The 16027-nt window shown below is 40.8% G+C and overlaps 1 long non-coding RNA gene across 1 annotated transcript; it reads right to left on the reverse strand.

The window, feature by feature from the left end:
• LOC110407043 lies at positions 9424–15925 on the reverse strand. The gene is made up of 4 exons (XR_002443692.1): positions 15891–15925; positions 11577–11611; positions 10180–10268; positions 9424–9707 (listed from the first exon to the last, which is right to left on the reverse strand). It is a non-coding gene; the product is annotated as an uncharacterized LOC110407043 (long non-coding RNA).

Here is a 16027-nt window from a genome sequence, read left to right on the forward strand (position 1 = left end):
TACCTCCAGATGGCCAGGGCTTAACTGTTAAGAGCTGTTATGCCTTCTGACAAGCCCATCCAGATTCTCCAGTACCTGTTCTCCCTGGATGCTGCTTTCCCCTACGTTATTTTACTTACATCAATGAGACTACTCACTCTAAAAGAAACCAAAGGGGTAAGGAAGACTGTGCTGCTCCTAATAGCAATGCCAGTGAAGCCTGAATTACCTTTCAGATAGGAGTTTCCAGAAGCTGGAGCTGGTATCTTCAAGTCTGGAATATTCATATTTCAGTATCAAAGTCAACAATTACACCACAGAAAGAAAAGCAAAACTCTGCAGGCTAAGTAGATAAAAATGAACTGTTTTAATCAAATTAATGGAATAATGTTTTATCCATCATCACTATTTTGCACTGCCAAACTTTTCCTTATAACACTGGAGAAAAATGGAATTTTTATTTCAGTGAAAAATCTGGCTACCTAGAATGAAAAGCCATCTACACGAAGGGTGGAAAATAACTAAAAAATTCTAAAAAGGGTTAGTTTCAAACCAACTGCATGAATGAGTGGTTAAAGTTTTACTAATGAAATGCAATGACAACATGAACAATAGTTCATTGAGTTCCACTGCCTGACTTCTTCAAGGCTAACCAAAAGTCAAAGAACACATATTATTGAAGGCACTGTCCAAATGCCTCTGAGTACTGACAGGTATGGGGCACCAACCACTCTGGGGAGCCTGTTCCAGTGGCCCCATTCACAGTAAACACATTTTTTCTAATGTCCAGTGTGAGCCTCCTCTGGCACAACTGTGTGCCATCCCCACGCAGCCCATCATCAGTTCAGGGAGCGCAGCCCAGCACCTCACTCTCCACTTCTGCTCCTCAGGAAGTGCAGTGAGCAGTGAGGTCACTTCTCAGCCTCCTCTTTTCCAAACCAGACAACCCAAATATCTTCAGCCTCTCCTCACATGCCCTCCAGCCCTTTTACCAGCTTTGCCACCCTCCTCTGGATGCTTTCAAGGACCTGAACGTCTTGTCTGTATCGTGGAGCTCAGAACAGCACACAGCATTCGAAGTGAGGCTGCCTCAATGCTAAGCCTAGCAGGGGAATCACCTCCATTGATGATCTGTGCTGTATTTGATGCACCCCAAATCCCTTCCCAAAATGAATATTTTCATATAATTTGAAATTAATTAAAGATTTACCTGGAATGACATTTCTATGTCATCATTAATTTATCTTTTTTCTAAACTAAAATCAAGAACATCTGAATTAGGTCTTTTTTCCCCAAAATATTCTTGCAGGGCTACAGCATCTTCTATAAACGTGTCCTGATTTTTGTGTCACTTCCCTACCTCACAGCCGTATAAAAACAATCTCCTTGCTTTGCTCTGACAGCCTGAGGATTTTGTGCACTTTATTTCCTCCTAAGTAAAAGATATCCAACTTTTATTTTGCAATATCAAAATCTCACCAAGATCCTTATCTGGGGCAGAATGGACGTCAGCAATAGTGTACAGTTTCTCACTAAACAGTGAGTGGCACCTTTTCCTTGTTGATTTGGGTATTCAGGCCCTGTTAGTGACATCCAGATTCAGCAGTAATGGTTCCTGAAACAATGTCGAGGAAGCTTTTATAGCTGGGCTTTCCCTTGGGGCCTGGCATGCAGGTGCAGACAGTTTTAGGCAGTTCCATCTGTGTTGCCAGTGGGAGCTAAGCGTGCAGAGTTCACTTGCGCACTGTCTGACAACAGCAAGTTTAGAAGAACCTGGCTTTGAATGATGGAGAATACAGTTGATGTTGAATCTAGGATACATCCTGTGATGGAATGGAAAGATGAGTGCTATGCCTCACCTGAGATAAAAGAGATGCACAGTATATACACACAGACATACAGTAGAAAAGCGTTTTCCAGGTAAGGCACACTTGATAAAAGTGCCCCATGTGCTCCACCTGTAGGATGTCATGAAATCAGCATTTCCAGAGTTAACACAGTATGCACAAGAAAATGCCTAAGATAGAGTGTCTCAGTTTCAGCTGGAACAGAGTTGCTTTCTTCAGAGTGTCTGGTGCGATACTATGTTTTGGTTCTAGGGGAAAAACAATGCAGATAACACACTGAGATTTATAGCTGCTGCTAAGCAGTGCTGTTTGGAGCCAAAGCCATTCTCAGTGAGAGGCCCAAGGAGCTGGAAGGAGATAGAATCAGGACAGCTGACTTAAGCCAACCAAAGGGATATTTCATACCACATGATATCACGCAGCAGGAGTTTTGAAAGGGGTGGGAGTTCATCTCGCTCTCTTCTGCTGTCCGGGGGATGTCTGGGCATCAGTCAGGGGTGGTGAGCAATTGCTTTTGCATCACTTGTTATACATATTCATATATATATATATACACACACACATACATATTTGTCATAATTATTATCCTTTCCCTTTTCTCAATTTTAGTAAGTAGTTTTATCTCAATCCATCAGTTCTGCTTTTTTTTTTTTTTTTTTTTTTTCCAGTTCCCTCCCACTGGGAAGGGAGGGTGTGGGAAGACAGGGCCAGCCCAGGGGAGCTCAGGTGCATGCAATGCACCTGAGTGACAGGAAGGGGTGGAGCCAGGATCCACCCCTGCCCAGATCTCATTTAAGGGTTGGCAGTGGAGGTGAGTGTATTTTGTTGGAGATCCCTGCATATCTGATGTCTTCTAAAGGTAAGCAGCTTTTTTCTTCATTTCTGTATGTATGGATGCTATATTTGGGCTTGTTCTCCTTTGCTGTAGCCAAGGACTTTGCTACCCTGCTATTATCCCTGTATTTTCTATCACTTTATAGTGTTACAGAGGGGAGTGAGAGAACAACTCTGTGGATACTCAGGGAACAGGCAGCATTTGCAGCAGAATCTGCTGCATCTCACCCAGAACTGGGCACAGTACTTCAGGTGCTGCTTCATCAATGCTGAGTAGAGGGGGAAGATCACCATGATCATCTCCTTTGACCTGTTGGCAACGTTTAGCTGAATGCAGGTGAAAATACTGTTAGCTTTCTTAGTGGAAAGGGCACATCTATCCCATGTTCAACTTAGTATCTACTAGGACCCCCGAAACCTATTCTGTCAAGCTGCTTTCCAGCAGCCTTCTGTTTAGTCAGCCACTACCCAAAACAGCTGTTTTTAAATGCATTTCAGAGCAAAACTTTCACAATTTGAACAATTTCTCAAATGTGAATTACAAATTCTCTGTTCTTCCTAAATAGGCATGCATGTCTGTCTTGTGCAAACACTGTGGCTAGTAAAAGGAAAATCTTGCTCTGTTGATAAGTGCAATGTCTTCAACGACCCTTTGGTTCATCTCTGAGTCCTAATGGAGCGCTGGGCTTTGTTGAACAGAATGAAAGTTTGGATGAAAACTGTTGTTGTTTAATCATATGAAAGACGACATACTCACTTAAAACTTTTTGATTCACTCAGAGTCATGAGCAGAATTCAATGTTTCTAAGTACACAGATCCCATGAGTGAAATTTGGGGGGAGGTCCATTTCTAAGTATCCATATTCATTGTACAAAGTTCCCACCTACATATTTCTGTGATTCTCAGGAGTCCCACATGCTTCAAAAAGCACTTAGGGCCTGCACCCTTAGGCCAGAAGGAGACTGTGCACCCAGTCACACAGAGCAAGCTGTTCCACAGAGCTGGATAAAGTGGTATCTCACTTTAATCTATTGCCCTTTTCAAGAATGTACCAGACCTCCCACAGGCAATTTCTGTTACCATCTGGGGGCTTTGAGTCCTGCACATTACCAATAGTGTCCTACTGTGACACCAATACTTCAGTTTTAAGTATCAGGCTAGTAATAAAGTGTTGGAAGACTATGCCATAGACAATATTTGTAATCTTTCTTAATTTAAAAAGTGTTTTTTGAAAAAATTTAAGTTGCAACAGAAAAATAAAGAACTATATTATATAATCAGTGATTTTTTGTGTATGTATGGAATTTTAACAAGTAACATTATCGCTGTACTAACTGCATCTCACTCTTTTGTGTGTGATCTTATGTGGAAGCTAAACAGGATAGAGAGACCAACAAATGCTTGCTGTGTGGCTGGCAGACAAACAGGAGGCAATACATAGGTAAAGATTAAAACAACAGGAACATGTTTAAATTAAAGAAGTATTATGCTCTATTGAATCTGAAAAAAGTTTAAAAACAACTTTTAAATATATAATTTACTAGACTACACTGTGAAAACTACCACAGGGTTTTACTTCTCTGCAGGAAATGTTTTCCTTCCTTTCTAGTACTCTTCTGGAATAACTTTCTTCCATGAGTTTTGGTGAAATGAAACCGCTTTCAGTCACTTTCAGTACTACTTACCTCTGAACTTACTGTAAGGATGGGATAGAGATAGCATTATTTAGATGGTGAGAAAGCACACTAATAAGGAAATATTTTGAAATAATTACATGCTCAGTGTTTCATTGAAAACTGGGATTACACACATTACTGGGGATTGGAACTTGATCCTTGAGGTTCCTTCCAACCCAAGCCATTCTGTGATTCTGCAGCACAGAACCTCCTCTCACCTCTTTCCTCTCACAGAATTCTCAGAGCAGTGCCATAACAGAAAACTCCTTAGAGGAAAAGGTGGGCTATGATCTGAGTCGTTCCTTTTTCTCTTCTCTACCTGAGCCTTCACACAGTGTGATCAAGTGCAGAGGCACAACATCTTCCTCTGCGTATGTACATCAGAGATGCCACTGAATGCCTCATTCTGTCCAGTCAGCCCAGTTCTCTGTGCTTCAGATGTTGGCTGCTATAACAACGTTGTCTGTTACCATCAAAGTCTATAGGATTGTTAGTGTAATCACTGGAAGGAATGTTACGGGAAGGATGAGCTGTGAGTTTCAGTGAAATTAATTAGGCACACTATTTTAATTGATGTTTGGTAGTATTTTGGCACCTAGAAGCCCTCTGAAAATCCTAGACAAGGCCAGTGGGTGATCCACCATTTCAGCACAGTGCTCAGTAATTTTATCCTCAAACAATTTTAGTTTGGGACACTCCCAACATCTATCTCACAAATTACCTATGGAGTCACATCCCCTGCAGCACTGGTAGGATATTGTATCATGCATCTTTTTCAGCTTATGACTGGAAGAGATAAGATCTGAAAAAAAATTTGATGGTGAGGTAGGTGATGAAATTCTGCTGCTATGTTAGAATATATAAGGCAAGAATTGTTGAATCCTGAATATGTATTCCATTTCCACAGGTTTCTAGGTGACTATCTTTTGCATGAGTACAAGCATTCATATGCAGATAGAACACACTAACTATCAATAATTCAATGACATTAAAAGAATCAGGAAATACTCTATTCCAAAATAGGAAATGGAGTAAGAGTCATTCATACCTTTAACATTAGACACAAGAGAATTCAAGATTGCCTATGTTGGGTAAGGTAAGAAAAACACTTATCTCAAGTTTTATTTGTGTGTATAGGTAAACACAACTCAAATGAGCTCTTTAAAGATGTTTATCAACCTGTACAATGAAGGCATGAAAACAGTTATTTAGCAGCAAAAAGAAGGGGGAAGAACACTGCAGCTTGGATGTTTCTCTAGCTCCTTTGGTACAGTCTGTAAAAGAGCTTTTTTTTTTTTTTTTAGCCATAGCATTGGCATGGTACCTTAGGTATTCAGTGCAAGTGATAATGTGGATGGTTTCTTCAATTGATACGCAGAATAAATGAAATTTAGCCAACACATAAGATAGACTGCATGAAAGGTAGCCTGGTGTTGGGAGGCTCGTGGTAGCAGTATGCCTTATGAAAATGAGGATGTTACGCAGCAATTTGCTGTAAGGCTCAGCTAAGCAGTCTGTGTGGAAGCAGGCATCAAGGTTAGGTTCTAATGAAACTGGCATACTTTGCATGGCTAGCATTATCTCTTGCTGTGACACAAGTGGGGAGAAAGTGGACAGAGTAGGATCTGCCTACTTTCCCACAGGCTGGGAAAAGAAATATAGAAACAATGAGGAAAAATTATCCTTTACTTTCAATGTACCTACTTCAAACACATTGGAAAGCAATGCTCCAGCAATATAAAACAGGGAACGCTAGTTTCTGATCATCATTTTCTGATGGCTTGTCCATCTGCAGTTGAGTCAGACCTACTTGTTTGCTTCTGCATGGAGAGCTACCTGCCAGAGGCCAGGTGGAACTGGTAGATGAACTTGCTGTCTTGTACCAGGGCAACCTGTCATCTGAACACAGACCAGGACTTTGCTCTGTGAAAAGGATCCTGCCTGAGGAAATCTTGCAGTGGGGCAGCACAGCTGGTACAAAACCAACTCCCCCCCACTCCATCAAGAGTGTGGGTTCAGGTCTTATGTCTGAAATATTTCTTTCTCCTCCTTTTTATGCCACCGTGCATTCATATTTCTAAGCAGAGGCATTATGTCGTCTTCCGTTTTACCTTTCAATGAAGCAAGCCAAACAAAGAAGTATCAAGCCCCTGAACATCAATGGAGGGAATGCATGCATATTCTTGGGCTGTCCGAACTATAGACCTAACATCCTGAGATGCAACAAACACAGCTTTCCTATTGTCCTGGTGACACCAGCTGAGCTGAGTGGAATGGCCCAGGGGCGGGGGAGGGGAGGATCAGCTGTGGGCCTGATCCCAGCTGCATCCAACCAGCTTTGTTACAGGCAACAAAGAGCAGAAGAAAAGACTTTTGTCCTTTATTGCAAAAGCGACAAACCTCCATCTCATTGGCAGGGGTGACGATTAACCGGAGAGGATTCATTTATTGTTTGGCACTCGAGATCTCCCAGCAGTAGTCCACTCCAGTGTGCTAAAATAATGGGCGGCGCCTTGTTTTTGTAAATGACTCAGTCTCTCTTTGTCTGTCTCCGTGTGCCAGACTTCGCAGCCTGGAAGAACTGGTTGGCAGTGCTGGAGAGATCTCAGTGAGAGATGGCTATGGAAAAAAAATAGAGAAAATGTGTGAAAGAAATGGCCACGGCAGGCTGAAGATTGAAGTGAGATCTCCTTCCAGTGAACCTGGAATAAGCAAACAGTGCTGGGCTGACAAGCAGTTTATGAGGGCTTTAACACCCTGCCTATAAAATCCCTTTGGGGAGAATGAGCAATGTACGCTGCTCATGTCAGGACCTATAGCCTGGAGTGAGTTTTCTGGAAGAACACTTGACCTCCGTAGAAGGGAGAGAGTAAAAACAACGTAACTGCAGCAGTCTGTGCACTTTCCTGTAAGAGCAAGAACTTCCCACTGGCTCAGCTGGGAAAGAATGAATCCCATTCAAGGACAGAGGTTTGTATCAGGGAGGCCTGCTACCAGACACCCCTTCCTGATGCTAATCCTGTTCTGCTGTGGATCAAGTAATTTTTGTGTGAGTGCTTTTCCTTGGCTAACGAAAAAAGATACTTAACCACAACAAACCTTCTGCCAGAAAGTGTCAATCTTAGCTTCCTGGGTCTATATTACAAGTACCAGCTACCAATTTCTAACTGTCATTTACTTTTTACTGCAGAGGTACCTCACACATTGACACAGATCTCTTGGCAGGGCCAGCACTTTGCCATCCTCCTGTAAACAAGTATGTGCAGTCCTCCAAGATATGAAAGCAACTTAATTATGTTTAGTGCTAGAAGGCACTGACAGCAGTGTCTTAAATATTCTTTTGCAATGCTTTATTTGGGAGCGTAGGGAAATTCTTCTTCGAAATAAATACTTTCACTAGTTTGCTTTCACTAGTTTGGAGAGTAGGGAAGTAAAAACTTGTAAGATTTAAACCTTGTTTGGGTACCATCCTGCCCCTGCTCCAAGCACTTAAAATATCCCCTCCATGCCTGGGTAACTCAGTCACTCAAACATAGGCTGGAGTGAGTCATCATCCTCATTTCATCCTCTTAGGGTTGTGAAGAAAGGTAAGAGAACCATGCATCTTTATTAAGAAAACCTTTGAAATATGCTTTTAAAACTCTTTACAAGACTTCCAACAAACCATATAGAGGATAAATTTTATGTTTCCGGAAGTATGTCCTTGTATCTGCCCTTGGCTCTTCTGGGAGGTGGTGTCCTGAGGCTCAACCTAGTATGATAGAGGAGGAAGTGGAATGGCAGAAGAATGACTCGAAATAGCACTGGTCAATGTTTACTACAAAATAAACACCTAATAATTATGCAAGCAAAGTAAGCAACATGAGGCTAAGGAAGTTTCTACCACAAAAGAAGTTATCACATTTTTTTTCTTAGAAAAAAAAATAGAAGTTAATTGCAACTCAGTTTAATTCCCAAGTATCCTGAATTTGAGTTTATTTTTCAGAACTTATTTTCTTGACTTCTCTCCCTTTTTTCTCGTTAAGCATAGGCAGCTTCTCTTTTTGACAATGAAGCGCCGTATTATCCCGAAGTTTCCTGTGAGATGCTTTAGGATTTTCAGGAGTCATTCTGATTTTTGCTTTATTTTTTTTCTTTGTGTCCTCAGCACACTCATTAGCTCAAGCCTTAGAATGAGCTGAAAATGAGCTACAGATGGGTGCTCAGAGCAACAGAACACTACTATTTGTTTAAAGCCCATTATGTATATTTCTCACCCAAAATGGAAAGCAGAGCAAGAGCTGGTAAGAGACAGCCAGTTTGTACTGCGTGGTTAGAAAAGAGTATTAAAAAATACATCAATAGAAGCAGTTGCATGTATCTATATCTATCTGCTGTTTAGAGACCCAGTTTTTAAAGGGAAGATGCCAAGTGCAGGAGCAAATTAGCAAGCAAAGAGGAGAGGCTGGATGTGCTGCTGTGTCCACTGACTAGCAGTAGATACTGCAGCATTGAACAGTCCCTCTTCATGGCACAGAATCGCAGATTGGTTGAGGTGTGAAGAGATCTCTGAGTCCACCTGGCCCAATCCGTCTTCAAGCAGCAACACCCATAGCAGCGTGCCCAGGACCAGGGCTAGTCCACAGAGGGGACTCCACAGTCTCTCTGGGCAACCTGTGCCAGTGCTCTGTCACTCGCACAGTAAAGTGCTTTCTAATGTTCAGAAGGAATCTCTTGTGTTCTGGTTTGTGCCCATTGCTTTGTCCTTGCACAGCAAACATTAGAGCATTCATCACTCTGTCAGCCTTAATGTTGTAGTGGGGAGTGAACATTACTGTCTCTGCTAGAAATTCTCCTTCTGACTGTCCAGTCATGTCCCAGTGCCTGAACCAGAACAGGAAAAAGTCATGTGTTTTTTCCTCCTCTGGCTGTATCTTGCTTACAAGGTTTCTTCTAAAGGTATTGGCAAAAATCATTTGTTGCTGTTATCAATGGATGGAAGTGACTGGAGACTTCTCTATCCAGCATGTTTTTAACAATTAATACCAGAATTTATAAAATTATGATCAAGAACAGGCTCTGAAACATATGAAGTTGGGCAAATTTATGTGGCATTGCAGTACTCAAAAAATACACAGGATTCTGGTTTATGCAGCTGCAGAGAGTAAAACATAGATAGCAGCACAGCAGATAGATTTTGAAGCTAGTCTTTTCCATGTCACTTTGTTAAATACATTATTGCTTCATTATTGCTGGTGGTTTATTTTGGCAAGCCCATAACATCATATTTTTCAAAGTCTTCTGCACTTTAATAAATCCAAGCACATTTGGAACAGAGAAGGGAAGAAACTGGATGCATTGTGCACAACTGGTTACAGTCTCTTGCCGTGCCTGATTAACAGAATGAAAACAAAACTCTATTGGCTTCTGCTGGAATGGATCCCAACCAAGGTATAGATTGTGTAACTTGCCCTTAAGAGGGAAATGGACTCTTGCTTTGGGAACTGGTTTTGTTTTGTTTGTTGTTGTTATTTTTACTCTTTTTTTTTTTTAACAAGTTAATTTTACTATGAGGGAAGAGAGGAGGCAGTCCTGCCAAACAGGTCTAGTGCTGGCAGGAAACAATGTCACAATCTCCAGCAATCAAGAATTAATATTGCAGTGCATGTGTCTTGTCCACCTTGCTGTGCAGAGTCCATGATCTGCACAGGGTTCACACAGACGCAGTGCAGCAGTACAAAGGGATGGGTGCTGTGACTTGTAATCCAGAATGGGGGAACCACCTCTTCACTGGTCTAACCATAATTCTAGACAAGAAAACTCCCACCTCCTATTTTCCCTTCATTTTATCATGCTTACTTACATGATGTCATGAATCCTGGTCACATAGTCATGTCCATTTTAGAAACCCAAACACTGATTCTCTTCTCAACAAGTGTTATAAGGAAAATGCTGTTGGAAGTAAAATAGTCAAATCTCTGTTAGCACTAACTCTGAGTTAGTGCACCTTTTCCAGGGTACCTCTTGTTAGCAATCACAGATGGCAACTGTCATTCTCTGTCATTAGTACCTATAAATATTTTCCTTGTCTTTCATGTGAGTTTCAGTTCGCCACCATCAACAGAGCCAAATGTAGTACTTGAGAGGAACAGATACTTCCATGTACATACGCAACTATCTTTTTGCATTCAGCTACAAGGCTTACTTGAAAATGCAAGAAATTAAGTACTTTCCTGCTTTGGCAGGGAGGTTGGACTCAATCATCTGTAGAGGTCCTTTCCAACATCTTAAAAAAAAAAAAGAAAAAGAACCTGGAGTTTCCTAAAAACAGATATGAGACCCATCCTGGGTGCTCCTGTGAGCACTTCAGGCAGCTGGTAAGGGCATCTGGTTCAGCTTTGTGGGTAAGAAGGGATTACAAACTATTCCAGAGGGGAAAATGCAGAACATGTAATGTTAATGTAAGAATAATTAAAGAAAAGAAGAACCCTATTTTATTTCTAGCTGTGACTGACAGATCAACAGACCACCATGCTGTCTCCACAACACCTGACAGTCTTCCTTATTGCCCTTTTCATGGCCCATTTCAGAGTACAACTAGAATCTGCAGGCCAGAGTGATTTCAAGCAGGAGAGTTAGAGACATTCTTACAGATTATTTCTGCCTGAGAAGATACTGCTTTGTGACTGTAGCCACACTGAAAAATCAGGAGTGGAACAGTGGCAGGGAGAACTGTTCTGTAGTTACATGCATAAAGTATAAAGTTTTATAAAGTCTTCAATGAATGTGCCTTGTCAGAATTTACAGTAATTTAAGGTGCTTATAATTCCTCCAGGCATGGAACTCATAAATACTACTTGGTGCTATTTGTCATTGGCTTCTCTGTCATGCATAAAGTAAAATTAAATACTTATCTCTATATCGTTAACGTATTAAACATTAGGATTTATGGGGTTTGAGATATTACTTGCTCTGAGAACATTATCTTCCTGATGAAAGATCTAAATGCGAATAGAAGGAACGCCAAAATACCCTGGAACATAATTAAGGATACTGAGGTGTGAAGAAGCCCTAGGCATAGGAATGTGCAGTTTTCTTAACTTCCACTTTCACGGTGGGCTAGTTTCCTTTGTTCCACATTTCTAACTACTGTCCCAATGTGCCATCTTGTTTCTTTTTAACTAGCTGTCAAGTGAAGAAAATGTAAATGCACACTTATATGGATTATCAAAGAAAAGAGGTTCATGGCTTAAGACATACCCTTGCTCTCTGTACTGGGAAACAGCCTGTGATGTCTGAAAGATAAAAAAAAAAAAGAAAGAAAATTATCAATGACTTTTCAATATGAAGAATAAATCTCATTAGCTTTACTTAATTTGTCGCTTCTCTGGCAACTTGAGGGTTCCTGGAAACATGCATTGAATGGGGACAACTTTTAAATAAATCTGTATTTCTGCAGCATAATAGAAATGCTTTCTGTGCTGTTGTATAGCTCTAACCAAATCTGTGTGCTGTTTTATTTATTCAGTGTAGAATAATCACCAGCTACTCACTCCATTCCCATATCAGTAAGCACAGAAATATAATACAAAAATTTAAGCCATGGCTGATTAGAAAGAAAACAAAAGGAGACAAGGATTGAGGAGAGAAGAGGAACTGGGATTAAGAGACAGACCTCAGAAGCTGTTCACATAATGGTAAAACAGAAAATGGCATTTAACACAGCAGCAGTGCCCATCTCCATCTTGAACAACATAAGGAAAGCATAATGCAGGCATCACTCAAGTAGGCAGTCACAGATGGATGTTGCGTTGTGCCATGTCATCAGGTGTCAGAAAAGACACCTCTTCTTGGGTAAAGTTAAAGGTAGAGAATAGATCAGGCCCTGCTCACATGCTCTCAGCAAGTAGACATTATAGAAAATTAAAATGAATTACTACACACAGGCAAGAGACCTGAGGGTGCTAGCCTTATGGGTACTGCCATCAGATCCAGCTGGTACTGCTTCTTAGCTACCACTCAGATAACGTACTGTCTTCAGTAAATTTTTCTCTGAAGGCCTTATAATATTTATGCCCTGGTGATACCTCTCTACACATAAATGTACAGCTCCACCACAGGAGAATTTCACAGTCCCATAGGAATTTTCAGGAAGAGGCTTTGTGAGGACTGTGCCCTGGGAATTTTTGAGAGCTGCACCTACTCTTTTTGTCCTTTCTAAAGCTGAAGACCAAGACATGTCTCAAGAGCAAAGCTGGTGGCCTGTTCTAAAGCACAGATTGAACTTAAGGCCACTGTAACCTCTCTTACCTCAACATAATGGACTAAGGTGTTTTTTTCAGAAGGCATTTTATACTGTACATTGTCTAGTTGATTTGACTGTCCTTAGTGATGTACTCCATCCTTCGCTTATGACACTTTCTCACAGCCCAGCAGAGTTCATTGCCAGCCCAGGGTTTCCCATTATTCATTCCTTCCATCATTCCTGCTTCCATGATTGTAACTAATTCCTCTCCCACTTACTTGTGGTCTGTAATGTGTCTTCTCTGAGACGAACTATCTTCTGTAACTTTTCTCATCTCCATCTTCGCCCAGTTTTATTAATGCTTTGATCCTTGCTAATATTTTAACACCCTCCACTTAAGTACAATTAAATAGTTGTATTAAAAAAAAGTCAAATTAATGAGGTCAAACTTCACACTAATTACAAGAAAACCTAAGCTGGTCCTCTCCGTTACTAAAGAGAAGCAACAGACAGTGATAGAAGTGCTGTCGCCACTGTTCACCTATCATACTGCTGTTTGTCATGCCATAAGGCTGCCTTTCCACTTCTGTTTGTCTACACTTTCCAGTATTGCATTTGGTCAGCACTAGGTGTCATTAAGTAAAGTAAAACATACCAGCTACCAGAGTTACATCATGTCATTTAAACTCCAGCTTCCTTCATGGCCCAGAGGCACAATTCAAGACAAGTCCACAGAAACTATCATTTGCTTTCTCTCAAGACAGTTAGGAAGGAGGACTTGCATCATTTCATGGTGGATACTTAGTAAAATAGTCTTGCTGGAGCTGTACAAAGAGCCACCAAACCTTTGCACTGTACTTCATAAATGACAGCAGCCAGCTGTCCCCCAGAATAAAACACAGTTCAGATAATACCTTTCTCTTAGCTTGTCTTGATAGAAGTACCTGTTATAGGGGTTACTGCTCAGAGTTAGGAACTGGTTTATCAGGCTGTCAGAGGTTTGAAAAGGTTTCCTTTGTACAGATATGGTGGTTCTCAGTAAAAATAGTGGTTGTTCTGCTTAGTTCACTTCTCCCAATATTCTCCAGATCAGATCACCATTGTCTTTGGGGCAATAACTTTAACCAATCCAGTTTTCTGCACTGAAATGCCTCCAAAGAGTACTGTATGCTCAGGACCATTAGAAAACATTGTGCTGCTATTCCTGAGTTGTAACAGGACAGGTCTTAGTTTCCCAAGGCTGCACTGGCTTCCTCGTGATCAGCAGAATGTCTCTCTCAGAAGACCTCCCTCTAATTTCTGATGGTTATGCAGATCACTTTATTGACATGTCAAGTTGCTAAAAAAAAAAAAAAACACAACAAAAAAACCCACCACACACACACACAACACAACACCACACACACAGGCCATAAGTAGCAGTGACTTCAACTCCAGCTGGTATCTGTTTTATGTTCTAGTTTTAGGGAAAATAGCTATCTTTTCTCTGGTTATTTATACTATGCTCAGACAAAGGATTTTTATTATACCTCAGTAACAAAAAGAATGGCAGCATATTCACCTGACCAGAGTCAGAGAGTTTTTAAAAAGCATTTTGAAGAATCAAACAACTTAGTATTTGTTTGGAGATTGCTTTATAAAATCTCAAATTAGTATTGAAAGGCCAGTGTGATTTCAGTATACAAGTCTTCTCTTTTAAAGACATCTTTTCTCATTCCTTGCATTGTAGATGTTTAATTGAAAGGTTACACAGAGGGTCATCAACAAGGCTCACAATGCCTCTAGCCTTACAATACACTTAACTTCAAAGGGATTGGATACATTCCTGAGCCTTGTACCAATAAGCACTAATAACACTGAAAAATGAAAACTGAAACAGATGTCTCCAATAGCATTGATTCTTATTAGCTGTTCACAGCTATTCTTACACCTCTAGGCATAATGAAGCCAAGCCTGCATGCTGGGTGTGTGGTTGCAGAGGGCCTTGGTAATGCCGCTGGAATGTTCCCCTTCGCTTTTGCTCACTGCATTCTTGACAGACTGTCTCCATCATAATCTTAAGAAAACTTCTTTAAAATGTCATTTAAAAATGCATCAAATATGTAAACTCTTACTTAATAAAGGCAGGATTTGACACTAACATGAATTTCTTAAAGGTAACTCGGAAAAAATGTGATCAAATCTACATTTTAAAGAATAATCTGAACATTTATCTGTGCCTCACTGCAGGTTCTAAATCTGTTATGACCACCCAGAAGAAGATTAGGTCAGCTCTGTGATGAAGTAATGGAAGAATAGCAATCAATAGATACAGTGTTGTGCATGCTGCTGTGCTGTAAATAGGCTGATCAGACAAGTAATAATAATCAATTCTTTTTGCAAACTCTTCAGTCAACAGATGCCAAAATGATTTTGTACAACCCACAGGTATAATGAATGCCCACATCCTTGTACACACAAAGTACAAAATATTCATTTACTTGTGTTTGCAGAGCTTCCTTGTCTGCCTGGTTTTCTAGCATGTTTCTTACCATGAGCATCATCTCTCTGCTTAGAATGAAGAGCAGCCATGATGGACATGTAACAATTGTCAGGGAACACATTTTAACCTTATTTAACTTGTGGAAACTGCTCCTGCTGAAGAAGATGGTGTTTCTATTCTGAACAAGAAGTAGTTTGTAGTTTGAGAACAACCTTTAAAGGGGACCAGCATTCTGTGCTGCAACAAGAAAGGGAGAGCTAATGAGGAAAAGCTTGGATAAGGATCATAGGAACAAAGCAGTGGGCTGTGCCAAGGTTGGCAGTCCAGCTTGAGCACTGATATGGGTGCCAAGGATTTATACCTTTCCATTGTTAACATAGTTTTATGTATGTATCACTGTGTCTAGGTTTGAGAGCTTGGGGTTATAGCACACTGCGTATTCAGGCCACTTAGCCACCATCCATGCAGAAGACCTAATATAATGGAAGAGTATTTTGCTGTGAAATAGCTAGATGAATTTTTTTAAGTGATCAGTGAAAAAGATATTGCCTAGTACTATATGAAGCATGCTCCCTTTCCTGCATCTCAGTTTTCCCTGAAAACCTCCATGCATTTCTAGAAGTTATTTTATACTTCTGAAATATTGTCTAGCTTAATCTTGCTTGTGGAAGAAACCATATCCATCCTGGGCAAATGAGAAGAAAAATTAAATGGTGGGTGTAACTCTTTAACATGATCGAAAGCACAGCAGTGATAGCAGAGTAGCAAGATCCTAGGCTACAGCAAGGGATGATAGGCTCAAGTACAACAGCCACGGGCAGAGAAACAAAAGAGAGAAGCTGCTCACCTTCAGAAGGCATCATGTAGGCAAAGATCTCCAGCAACATACCCTCACCTCCACTGCCAACCCTTAAATGAAGTCTGTGTAGGGGTGGATCCTGGCTCCACCCCTTTCTGTCACTCAGGAGCATTGCATGCACCTGA

This window comes from Numida meleagris, chromosome 16, assembly GCF_002078875.1.
Source record: "Numida meleagris isolate 19003 breed g44 Domestic line chromosome 16, NumMel1.0, whole genome shotgun sequence".
NCBI lineage: Eukaryota > Metazoa > Chordata > Aves > Galliformes > Numididae > Numida > Numida meleagris.